The sequence below is a fragment of the Trachypithecus francoisi genome, unplaced genomic scaffold (assembly GCF_009764315.1).
Source record: "Trachypithecus francoisi isolate TF-2019V2 unplaced genomic scaffold, Tfra_2.0 Lachesis_group7, whole genome shotgun sequence".
Taxonomy (NCBI): domain Eukaryota; kingdom Metazoa; phylum Chordata; class Mammalia; order Primates; family Cercopithecidae; genus Trachypithecus; species Trachypithecus francoisi.
In genome coordinates, this window is record NW_022681472.1 from 43,696,475 (window position 1) to 43,708,684 (window position 12,210).

The 12,210-nt window shown below is 34.0% G+C and overlaps 1 protein-coding gene across 1 annotated transcript in view; it reads right to left on the reverse strand.

Moving 5' to 3' along the window:
* The window catches only part of MMP16 (matrix metallopeptidase 16), a 299,850-nt gene that overhangs the window by 64,237 nt on the left and 223,403 nt on the right, over nt 1-12,210 (reverse strand). The gene's annotated exons all lie outside the window — the stretch shown is intronic.

Here is a 12,210-nt window from a genome sequence, read left to right on the forward strand (position 1 = left end):
AAGTAGTTTACAATCCGACCAACAGTGTAAAAGTGTTCCTATTTCTCCACATCCTCTCCAACACCTGTTGTTTCCTGACTTTTTAATGATTGCCATTTCAACTGGTGTGAGATGGTATCTCATTGTGGTTTTGATTTGCATCTCTCTGATGGCCAGTGATGATGAGCATTTTTTCATGTGTCTGTTGGCTGTATGAATGCCTTCTTTTGAGAAATGTCTGTTCATATCCTTTGCCCACCTAGGTAGTACCATTCAGGACATAGGCATGGGCAAGGACTTCATGTCTAAAACACCAAAAGCAACGGCAGCAAAAGCCAAAATGGACAAATGGGATCTAATTAAACTAAAGAGCTTCTGCACAGCAAAAGAAACTACCATCAGAGTGAACAGGCAACCTACAGAATGGGAGAAAATTTTTGCAATCTACTCATCTGACAAAGGGCTAATATCCAGAATCTACAAAGAACTCAAACAAATTTACAAGAAAAAAACAAGGCACTAGTGTTTCTAGAGTCAATCTTCAGCAGAAACACTGTAACTATTGATTAAAAAATGTGCAGTGTTTCTACAACTCCACTGGTGTAGTCAGTTGAAATGCTAATTGTGGTATCACAGTATCATAGGTATAGGCACTATGGCTATAACTTTCAGAATTTTGTTTTTTCTTTTTAGAATCTGACAAAAAACATTATTTAGCTACAGGTCTAATTGAAATGTTATTTCCTTTTATCGTTGTATTGCTGGTTCCTTTATCTGTTTAAACCTCAGCTAAAATATCACCTCTTCAGAAAAGATCCTCCGGAAGCTACAGCATCTTCCTTTCCACATATCTCAACTGTTAGCGTCTATCACATAACCCTGTTTAATTTTCACCTTCGAATTTGTTAATGTCTCAAATACTTATGTATATTTATGTGATTTTTGACTGTCCTTTCTTTCTCCCAAATAAAACTCATCTTATGAGAGGGATTTTGTGGTGCTCACTGTGGTATTCCCTGATACTAAAAGTCTGCCAGGCAAAGGCAGGCACCTTATAAATATTTATTGCATAAATAAATCAAAAAATGCATTAAATAAGAAATGAAGATTAAAGTTATTCACAGCAGAAAAGTGCTTTTTTGAAATATAAAGGCATTTTTTAATTAAAAAATACACTGACTTTTCTTTCCCAATTTGATCTTTGCCATTAATATTTACCAAATTTTATAATGAGATATAGTAAGTACAAAGTTTCATATTGTATGGGTAAGTATATCATTCTGAAAGTTAAGTAAAAAGCCTTTAATGGACGAGACTGACCATCTGTATCTGGAACCCACTTAAGCAGTAGTGAGTATCTCTTGGTGAAACTGGGATGCATGCAGATCTATGGGAAAATAACAAAGGTATTTAATTCTTCTTAAATATTTCCAAATATTCTAAGGAAATCCAGTATAAATGGAGGTTTTGAAATGGGCAATGCAGACTGTTTATTGTTTAAGAAAAAAAAAAGATACAAAAAGCAGATTGTGGTCAGGGGGACTTTAATACTATCCAGGGAGTATATGTCCTGAAAACTTAATACATGTAACAATGTACAATATCAACTACATGCTAGCACAACACTGGGAGTATCAGGCTATCAAAAAATGATTGCTCTAGGGATTCAATTAAGATTGTCTAAGTGCTTCAGAAGTAGACTTTTGATTATAACGTGGCTTATAATGCAGAATCTTCTTGAATATAATTAATGCATATTTTCTGTGAGAATTAAAATTCTCACTATAAATTGATAAGTCGCCATTTTGGCCCATCGATTAACCATAACAAGTCTTTCGTGATTTTATTTTGTTCAGTGATTTCTTTTAAGCCTGAATCACTGAGACAGCCTGGTCCATAAACCTAAAGACTAGATCTTGATACACAGTGACCCTGAGTAGTGAATGAACTGGCCAGCCACCTTCCTGGCTATGTTTAACATCTTAAAATAAAATGCAATTCTGATTTACACTACCTTAATGTTGTTTGGTATCTAGATTTTAGTTGTTCTTTGTACTTCTTTATAAATAAAATTTAATAAACTTTTAAAATTAATATAATAATTATATAAATGATGGATGATATTTTAAAATAACCCCCAAGTAGCATTTTTAATAGCACAGGAGGTCATTTTAGGCTTTACTTAGATAGGTGAATTACAAATGCTGACATGTTATGCCCTGTTTCAGGAGTGTCTGGGTTATGGTTGAACATCAAACACAATCTTAAATGATATTTTCCTCCCTTTATTTCTATGTATATACTAGTAATTTCAATGACACTAAATGTTTCATGTTTGAAATGTATAACTAGAGAATTTCGAGGAAACAATCTCTACACGCTATGCCAGAATTGTCCCAAAACTCACACTGAATTCTCACATTAATATGAAATGCCATAACATTTATTTAGTATAAGGTGGGTCTGTCTTGGGCTTAGACCAAGTCAGAGTGTATTACTAGAAATATCAGAAAGAACTCTTTATTTTACTTATAGCATAACCACATATTATTCGTTCTTGGGGAAGTACGATGGTATATTTTTAATGTGGGATAATTATATTCATTTCTTTTTTTCCAAACATGCTTTAGCTCTGAAATATTCTATGGTGGTTTCCTCCACATAACCCAACAGAATCCTTGACAAGTAAGAGATGAATGTTAGATAACCATAGATTCCACCGATAAATATTACTACCAAAATTATATATAGACTAACTTATAAAGAAATTAACTATAAATATTTGAAGTTATTGATAGTAATTAGAAGAGTGATAAAAAGATTAACTAGTGATATTAGTCACTGATTTTTAAATTAACATCCTTTTTAACACCAAATAAGATGGGCTATTGCTTTATTTTAAAACCTGTTTACTGACCATAATTATAAACATGAAGTACACAAAAGAAACAGTATCTTTCTCCCTTGTGCTATGTTCTGTCTAATCTTCAGTTTTTGCAGCAAAGATCTAGGGTTAAAAATACCTCTTTATATTTATATAGTTATATATAAATTATAGTTTATAAAATATTTTATAAAATATTTATGATTTGTAATACATAGCTCTCAAGGAGATTCAAGAGGCAGATACACACCAGTAATACATCTCAAAAGAAGTTATGTGTTTGTTCCCTCCAGCCAAAAATTCAAAAATATAATGTCAAACTGAAATGTCAGCAGTAGGAGAGTTTGTCCATTTTCTTTTCAGGTCTCATGAAAAACTGTTAGCCCCTCGTACTGCAGTTAATAGGCTTTACTCTGTGTGTTATGCAAAGCCTGTCTATACGCCAACATGAAAAAGGCCTTTAAAGGGACATCAGAGCTTCAGAAACTGCTTGTCAAAAGGATTTCAGTTTTCTTTCTTTGGCCTTCCTAACCACTTTCAAAGGCTTATTTTATTCACAGCAGTTTCCATATTATTAATGCATATAGCTTGCAACTGTAATTCAGGGTGGGCTACATGGTTACGAAATTATACACAGAGTTGATTAGGTATAAAAATACAAGGCACGGCTCTACAGATTTTACAGTACATTAATATTTTACTACTGGCAATGCTTAGTGATATGAAGGAAAAGAAGTCAATAATTTGCTAAAAGACTTTTTTTTTTTTTAAAAAAACAAACCTTCTATTAATTTTGCCTTGAAATTTGACTTAAATTTTTGCAAGTTTATTGTAACTACAAGTAGACTGAAATGTCTGTGTGTGTGTTTTTTTTTGTTGTTGTTCTTTAATTTTTCTTTCCACCAGCAACCTAAATAGAAATGGCATGGTAGAAAGTACTAAGAGTCCTGGTTTCTGGTTTTGACTCCGACCTCTGGCTTTGGTCTTCTATGCATTAGGGCAAGATGCATAACGCTCATGTCTTACTTCCCCATCCGTACCAAGGTGAAAGGACATCTGAATGCCTCTTTCAGTTTAGGCACAAAGTTGTGGTAAAAATGGAGGCGTGGACAAGTTTTCAACTCTGCTTATACTTACTAGAAAATTCACAAGGAGCACCTATTTTATTTATAGATATTTGAAAGACAATATCACTTGATTCATTAGGGAACATTGTTTTGTAAAGTGATTTTTTGCTCTCATAAATAATACACTTCAAAACCAAGTACAGCTCTTCAACCTGAATCTATGCCTGATTATCTAATGAGCCTTTGACAATGTAAGAGTGTCCCTGACAGTACCTTCCTGAATAACCTCATCAAGTTGTTAGCTGAGCATTCAAAAGACTTCCCAAATCACTGATTACCTAGAATGCATTCATTTAATAAATAACTATTTTCCACCTCCAAAAGCTAGGTGCTGTGCTAGGCATTGGAAATGGAGTAGTGAATAAGAGAGTGGTATGAGAAAGCCAACTGTAACTTGTTCAAACTTTAAGCTCAAAACTATATTTTACTATTTATACCTCAAAGATTCCTGAAATACTGGTAAAGGAAAAAAGCAGTGACAATGTCTGTTTACACTGTTTTGCAATATTCATTGTACAGATCTACAATCCCTAATTCACAGTTCTACAATCCAGAGAGCTTGAAAGAAGAAAGTTGTTTATTGATTTTGGTATGAACTTATTTGGCAGACAATATGATATCAACTATGTGATAATATTTTAGAGATGATTTATACCAGTTATTAATAATATTCATAAGTTTCATTTAATGGGTTTGATTATGAGTTACTTCCCTAGATCCTTTGAGAGTATTACGGAAGATATATTTAAAAACTGGCTGGCCTTCAGAGTTTTAGATAATACATCTTCAGACCAGTGATTATATTTTAATAACTAGTTTTTTAAAACTTAGAAAATCTTACTTGGCTACACTGGCTAATCATGACTTCAGTGTCCCTATTTCAAATTTGAATGCTGATGGCGATGGCATTATTTTGAACAAAGTTGAGGATTGTATTTCCTGCTTCTAAAATTCTTCAAAGGGTCACTACCTTTTTTTTTTTTTTTCTTTGGTGTTTTAAAAATAAACAAGAGAAATAGAACTACTTTGAAAACAAGAAATTTAAGTTCTTAGTCTTTCATCTGAGGCCTTAGGTACATAATTTACCGTTGGACTGAGCGTTACGTCTAAAGACAGCCCCTGTCAGGAAGATTGATTAGAAGCCTTCCCAACAGGCAATGTGGGGACTGAAAGAATTTGTTAAATATGCAACCCTCATGGAAAAGTCACACCCACTTCTGGCAAATATTGTCTAAATACATAGCTATAGGAGGGTATATTTTAATTTTTTTAAGGTCCCAGCCAGACTCATCCATGATTGGAAACATGAGAAAACACTCTAACATTATACATTCTGGCATTTAAAACACTGTAAGTGTTCATATATATTATATCCTATAGACAGATTTCCCTCGATCTCTAACATTTGAGGATATGGCCTGTGTAGTGACAATTTCATTGAAATAAAAGACATTCCTAGCGCAAAATCTGCTTTTCCACTGTAGGTTTTAGTTCTATCTCTGCACATGCACAGAATGGGTTCCTTCACATTGAAGATTTTAAAATACTCAGTGTCACCTGTAATATCCCTTTTATTGATTTCTATTGGAAAGTCCTTATAACTTTGGTAAGAGTTTTCATAAACTCAATTCAGGAAAATGTTTTATAATTTCAGTTTAAATTTAAGTTATCTCTAAGAAAACATATTTTTTTGGTTGAATCAGGATATTAACTATATTGATCCTCAGTATATAATTTGCCAAGGATCTTTTCTATGTATAGATTCATGCTGCTTAAACATTCTATTAAGAATGGAGGTTAGGTGCGGTGATTCATGCCTCTAATCCTCAAATACTAACTTTGGGAGGCTGAGGTGGGCAGATGACTTGTGCCCAGGTGTTCGGGACCAGCTTACACAACATGGCAAAACCCTGTCTCTAGAAAAATACAGAAATCAGCCGAGTGTCACGGTGTATGCTTGTAGTCCTGGCTACTTGGGAGGCTCAGGTGGGAGGATTACTTGAGCCTGGGAGGCAGAGATTGCAGTGAGCCATGATCACACCACTGCACTCCAGCCTGAGAGCAAAACCCTGTCTCAAAGAAAATAAAAATAAAATAAATAAAAAAAATAATAATAGAAGAATGAAAACATCAAAAGACTGGGACTTGGGACATAGGGCTTCCCCATCAGCCCAGTCTTCCAACCTGCAAGTGAAAATCAATTATGACAAAATCCATAATTCAGCTTGTTAAAGAATTACAATTCAGTTTGTTAAAGATTCAAGGAGACCTTAATAGTTATATTTAATTTTTCAAAGAATAAATTTTTAACTAAAAAGTGTGTAACTGTCACTGAGTTGAAGAAATTTGAGGAATTTGGATAAAACGGAATTACCTAGAGTTAGTCAAACTGTGAGCTTAAGGGCACATTCCTCCAGATTGCCAAGTCCTGTCCAGGACTTTTGACATCCATGGCAAGGAGTTAGGGTCCAACTACAGAGTCAGAGGGAAGAGTCCACACAAGGACACCCTCACTCTGACACCAACTGCAAGTCTGAGAGAGATTCCCAAAATTCAGACTTGATAATTTCCTGGAATGACTCAAAGAACTCATTGAAAACTATTATGCTCATGGATATGTTTTATTACAGGGAAAGGATACAGATAAAATACCAGCAAAAGGGAGAGACACTTCGGACCAAGTCTGAGAAGCTTCCATTGTCCTCAGGATGGATTACTACCCTAGTATCAATCTTTGACAACATGGGCTACTGCCAATTATGGGTGTTCATCTGAGTTTCAGTGTCCAGAGTTTTTCTTGAGTATTCATTATGTAGGCAGGATTGATTGACTGGTTGCCCACATGGGTGGAATCAGTGTCTAGGTCTACTTAAACCACGTGAATCACTTCAAACCACATGGTTGGTATTTCTGGTGTGGCCAGTCCCTACCCTATGATCCAGTGTCACCAGCCCCTTCCCTAAACAAAGAGACTGTATCAAGTATGACAGAGGCTAACTCCACATATCAGAGGGCAAAAGCTAGACTTCCTTTAGGACATGGCCAATTCTTTATTAAATAACAAATATTTATTTCAAGAGTAAATATTACTATTACAGATTAAAAGAATAAATGAAACCAAATACTCAGTTGGAAATTCATAACATTCATTGACTTTTAAGAGAAAGCAAAGTAGAAAACAACTTCATTGCCTATTATGAACACCCAGCTCTAATCTCACACCTGTCAAAGAAAATCCAAGTATAATATTACGAAAATTAATTTTGTTAAGTATGTAAGAAAAGTCAAAAGAAGTATAAAATTATGTATGTAAACAAAATTACAGCCAAACTTGCAAAAATTTTTACATGTTGATAAAACTATATGATCATTATTTTGTTCCCATTCTATGAATGATATATATCATACATATGTAGTATTCTTTATACTAAATTATTTACCTAAACTTCCATAAATATAGACAAATTTTCCTGTATTATGATAAAACCATTTTTTTCTTAGAAATAAGTGATAAGTTGAATTAAGTGTTATACATATAAGGAATTATTTTTAGAAAATCTAACATATAGATTCAAATTTTATGTACATGTTCTAAATTTCATATATTCAAATCCTATGTACATGTTCTAAAAAGAATACAAGAACCTTTTTTATATTATGAAAAACAGAATTATTTAAATAAAAGCCAAAGAGATTGGGGAAAATAGGAAACATTTTAAAAATTTTACTAAAATTTTATTTCCCAGCCTTGATTAAAATTTGTCATATTTTTCAGGTCCCATATCACTTCTGATCATTATTTTTCAACTTTATAGTCTGGAACCTTTTAGTTTTTAAGACAGCTGAAGTCTCCAATATAATATATACTGACTTAATACAATTTAAAACCATAAAAGTGACATAAAAGTATCATACATTTCAAACAATTCATCCTAAAATGTATATCAATGACGACAATATCTAACATCAATTCAGCTATTTTGAAATATTCAAAGTGCTTTCAATATCTTCCCTTATCATGAGATGGGTAGCACAACTATTACTATTTGCCTTATTTGACTAGAAATTTATAGTCCAATAACTGAAATTCTCATCAAGGTAAAATAGTCTGGCACTACAAGCCATGTATCCTGACTTTTAGTCCAGATTTTTTTCCCCTGTAATATGTTGTTTTTCTTAAAAACAAACAAACAAACAAACAAACAAACAAAAAATAGGGACAGCTCATTGTTAAAGTATCTCTTCCTCAGAAAAGTATCTCCCAATTTTAATGACCACGTTTTAAAAACGAAAATGAAACAATCTACATGCTCTTGTTGCACCTCCTGCCTTCTTTACTTTGCATTTCCTATAGGTAGAATTTTACTTGTCTCCTTCCGATTAGTTGATTAATGTCTATTTGCCACACTGGACTGTAAACTTTTTAAGGCAGAGGTACTGAGGCAGCTACAAAGATTCTCATCACACAGATGAAAAAACTCAGGCTCAATAGTGGATTCCTGGTCATACAGGTGTCCTAAACCTAGGCTTTTCTGTTTTTACCATAAGGTAGTATATTTTCTTAAACACCACAGGGGCTCAATACAGATTCAAAAAGTAAATAGATACATTGAATATGACTATACATCAGACACTATGTTCCTCCACATACTAATTCCCATATTATACATTTATGAAAGATAAACAAAACAAAATCTCCCATTTATATCCAACATGTGGTTGAGAAAATTGTCCTTACATATATATTTAGCATATTGTATAATTTTTAAATAGCGTTCTTATTTCTAATCACATAATCTAATCAAGAATCTCCTTTATTCTTTGCATAAGCAATAAAGCAGATTGGTATATTAATATACGCAATAAAGAAATTTTAACAAATTGATAATTTACATGAAAAAGTTTCAGGAATCAACAAACTTCAGCATTTCTCTTTCTAATAGTAACCGCAAATACAGCTGCTTGGAAAAGGCTATCTCTATTCAAGAGATTTCAGGATTATGAATAAGGAGGTTTATGTGTCAGTGGCACATGAATGGCCAGCTCTTACAGCAGTTCCTTTGGACTTCAGCTCAAGGATATCGACAGTCTTTGCCTAATGACCTGACCAGCAACTGGTACAAATAACTGCACTTCACTAGTAAGCAGCACAGCCCAAAGAATGCAGAGACTCAGCAACTGCTCTAGGTGAGGGGCAAAGAGCCTTGGTTTAACAATGGCTCCATTTAATTCTCTATAAAAATGCTTGCTGCCCTTTGATTGGACAGATTAAGAATATGATGTATTATTCTTTTGAGTCAAGTTTCAGTAAATAATATTTGTACAAAGAAAAGGACAACATTATTGCTTCTTTTTACAGAAGTCCCAATATTCTACTATTTCTCATCCAGTTCCAGATAGGACATCTCCCTGCTATCTGGCTGTCTCTGATTCTCTTCATAATTTGAACTCCCTGGACATCTGAAGACGAGCCTCATTTAAAAAATCCAGTCTTGGCTTCTCGTTACTAATTCATAGTGTTACAATTCTTAGAGCTGCTTTTTTGCCCTTACAAGAAAAAACTGAAACTGTTTTTCTTCTGCTCTCATACCAACACAACAGTCAACACGGACTGTGTTTTCTGTGACCCCAAAATATGTGGAGATTTGTCCTTACCAGCAAGTGTATGATCAATTTTGCAGTGGATATCAACTGAGTGTCCTTCAATCCAAGGTTGGGGACTAAGTCCCCAAAACTGCCTCCTTCCCTCTTCAGATAAGCAGTGGCAACTCTGGGCCCACAGAATTCCTGACCAACTGGCCTCAAGTTAGGTCTCAAGTATCTGATCCCCTTTGGGTTTGATTGATTTACAGATGTGTTACACAGAACTCAGAGAAACACACATTTACCAGTTTATTACAAAGGATATGATGAAGATGAAGAGTGCACAGACTGAGGTATGGGGAGAGTGGGGCGGAGCTTCTATTTCCTCCCTGGGCATGCTACCCTTCAGGAACCTCCGTGTGTTCTGCTATCTGGAAATTCTCCAAGCTGTGTCCATTTGGGTTTTTATGGTGGCTTCATTATGTAAGCATGTTTGATTCAACCACTGGCCACGAAATTAACCTTCAGTCCCTCTGCCCTCCCCTGGTGTTAAGGAGTGGGGTTGAAACTCTTAACCCTCTACTCTTGTCTCCCTCTTTCCAGTAGCCACCCCCCATCCTAAACCACCTAGGTAGGGGCTGCCAGCTATCAGTCAACTCATTAGCATAAAAAAAGATATCACTTTGAAGATTCTAAGGCTTTTAAAAATTGCATGCCAGAAAACAGGGTCCAAGACCAAATATATATTTTATAATACCATAGTCCTGTTGCCCAAATCTCTTTTTTGCTAGTTGTCTTCACTCTTGTCTTTTAGGAATAGGACTGTTCTTACTAGTTCTACCCCCAGAAACTATCTTTTGCTCAACACTTCTCATTAGCTCGGTCCCCTGCATTCTGTTCCCACCTAGTCATTCTTAGTCTACTCTGTTGGCCAGTTAACCTGGCCAGTGGAATAAAGCTTCAAGTTCTCAACATGGCATATAAGATTCTTTATGAAATAATCCTGTTTGAGATTTTCCATCCTCATTTCTCGATTTCCTTGCCTTGATTTCTATAGTAAGCTACATTCCTTTCCCAGTGCACTATATCCTTTCATACCTCCAGTCTTGGCTTACTTTACATCTGCACATGGAGATTACATCCCTTCACAAGAACTTTTTCTCAATATATGTGGTCCTCCTAAGTACTCCCACGGTACTTTGTACATTTGTCTATTACAGAACATAACAATGTATTGTGATGATCTAGTTACTGGTACTTCACTAAACTATTTCATTCCTGAGGGAAAGAATAAGGAGTGGCTTGGTCATCATTTTATTACTAATGTCTAGTTATTACTTGGTAGCTGGATAAAACTTCCTTAAATGAAAGAATAAAAGCGAATGAATAAAAGATTACAGTAGTTATAAGCTTCCTGAGAGTAAGGAATGTTGTCATAGACTCCTTTGCAATCACTTTAAGGTTATTATAGTGCTTTGCACACTACTAATAGCAGTAGTAATAATAACACAACCATCATCAACTACTACAACCATAACTTTAGTTGCTGAAATTCCTTGAAATCTGCTTTGTACTAGGCTCTGTGCTAACTGCCTTTTATGGCTAATAATTTATTAGTGTTTGTTGAGCTGACAAACTTTGCTATATGACAGTTCTCACATGACATAATTTAACAAAACTCTCTGAATTGCCAAATATCTTGTCACTTTGCATGATTTTAAAGTATTTCTATAATGAACAGACTAAATTCTCACGATAGTGCCTACAAAACAGCAAAACTGTTACATAAACAAAATAAGTGTTTAGCTTGATTTATGTAAGATTATTTCCACTTGAGATTAATGCATAGTAGGCACAGATTCTTACCTAATTGGACACCTTTGCTAGCCAGGCTAAATTATATTATGGAAACTTGTCATAATATTGTCCAAGGCCATTTAGTCAGTCTAAAGAAAAATTCCAATGAACGTTTTAAAAGGTTTTGCCTATTTTATTTTTAAAAATTGGTACAGCTTCACCATCACTTAATATATTTCAGTCTTCACATTTATAAAGCTTCTTTTATATCACTATATTTTGGGCTACTAAACATATATGTAACATTATTACAATAGCACATATTTTTAAAATCTACTCACAGTTCCTTCACTCTACAATTTGTCTATCTTTTCCGTGTCTTGTCAATGTGTGTATTTTAATAATAAAATTTTATATTTTAATATTTTATGTGTTAACATAAAATTTTATATTTTAGTATTTTATTTGTTTATATATGATAATCATGTCTCATTGTTTCATATATTCTTCATAATTAATGTTTCAAATGATTTTCATTACATTCCATTGGGTTGATGTACGTCAGTCCATAATTATGCTTCAGTTAATGATGTACTGCCTACAAGACAGGTGGTTATAATGAGGATGAAAAATTCCAATTGCCTAGGGATGTTGTAGTCATTATAACATCATAGTGCAATGCATTACTCATGTGTTTATGGTGATGCTGGTGTCAACAAACCTACTGTGCTGCCAGTCATGTAAAATTATAGCACATACAATGAACTGCAGTACATAACCTTTGATAATAATAAATGACCATGTTAATAATTTTTATGTACTTACCATATTACATATGTT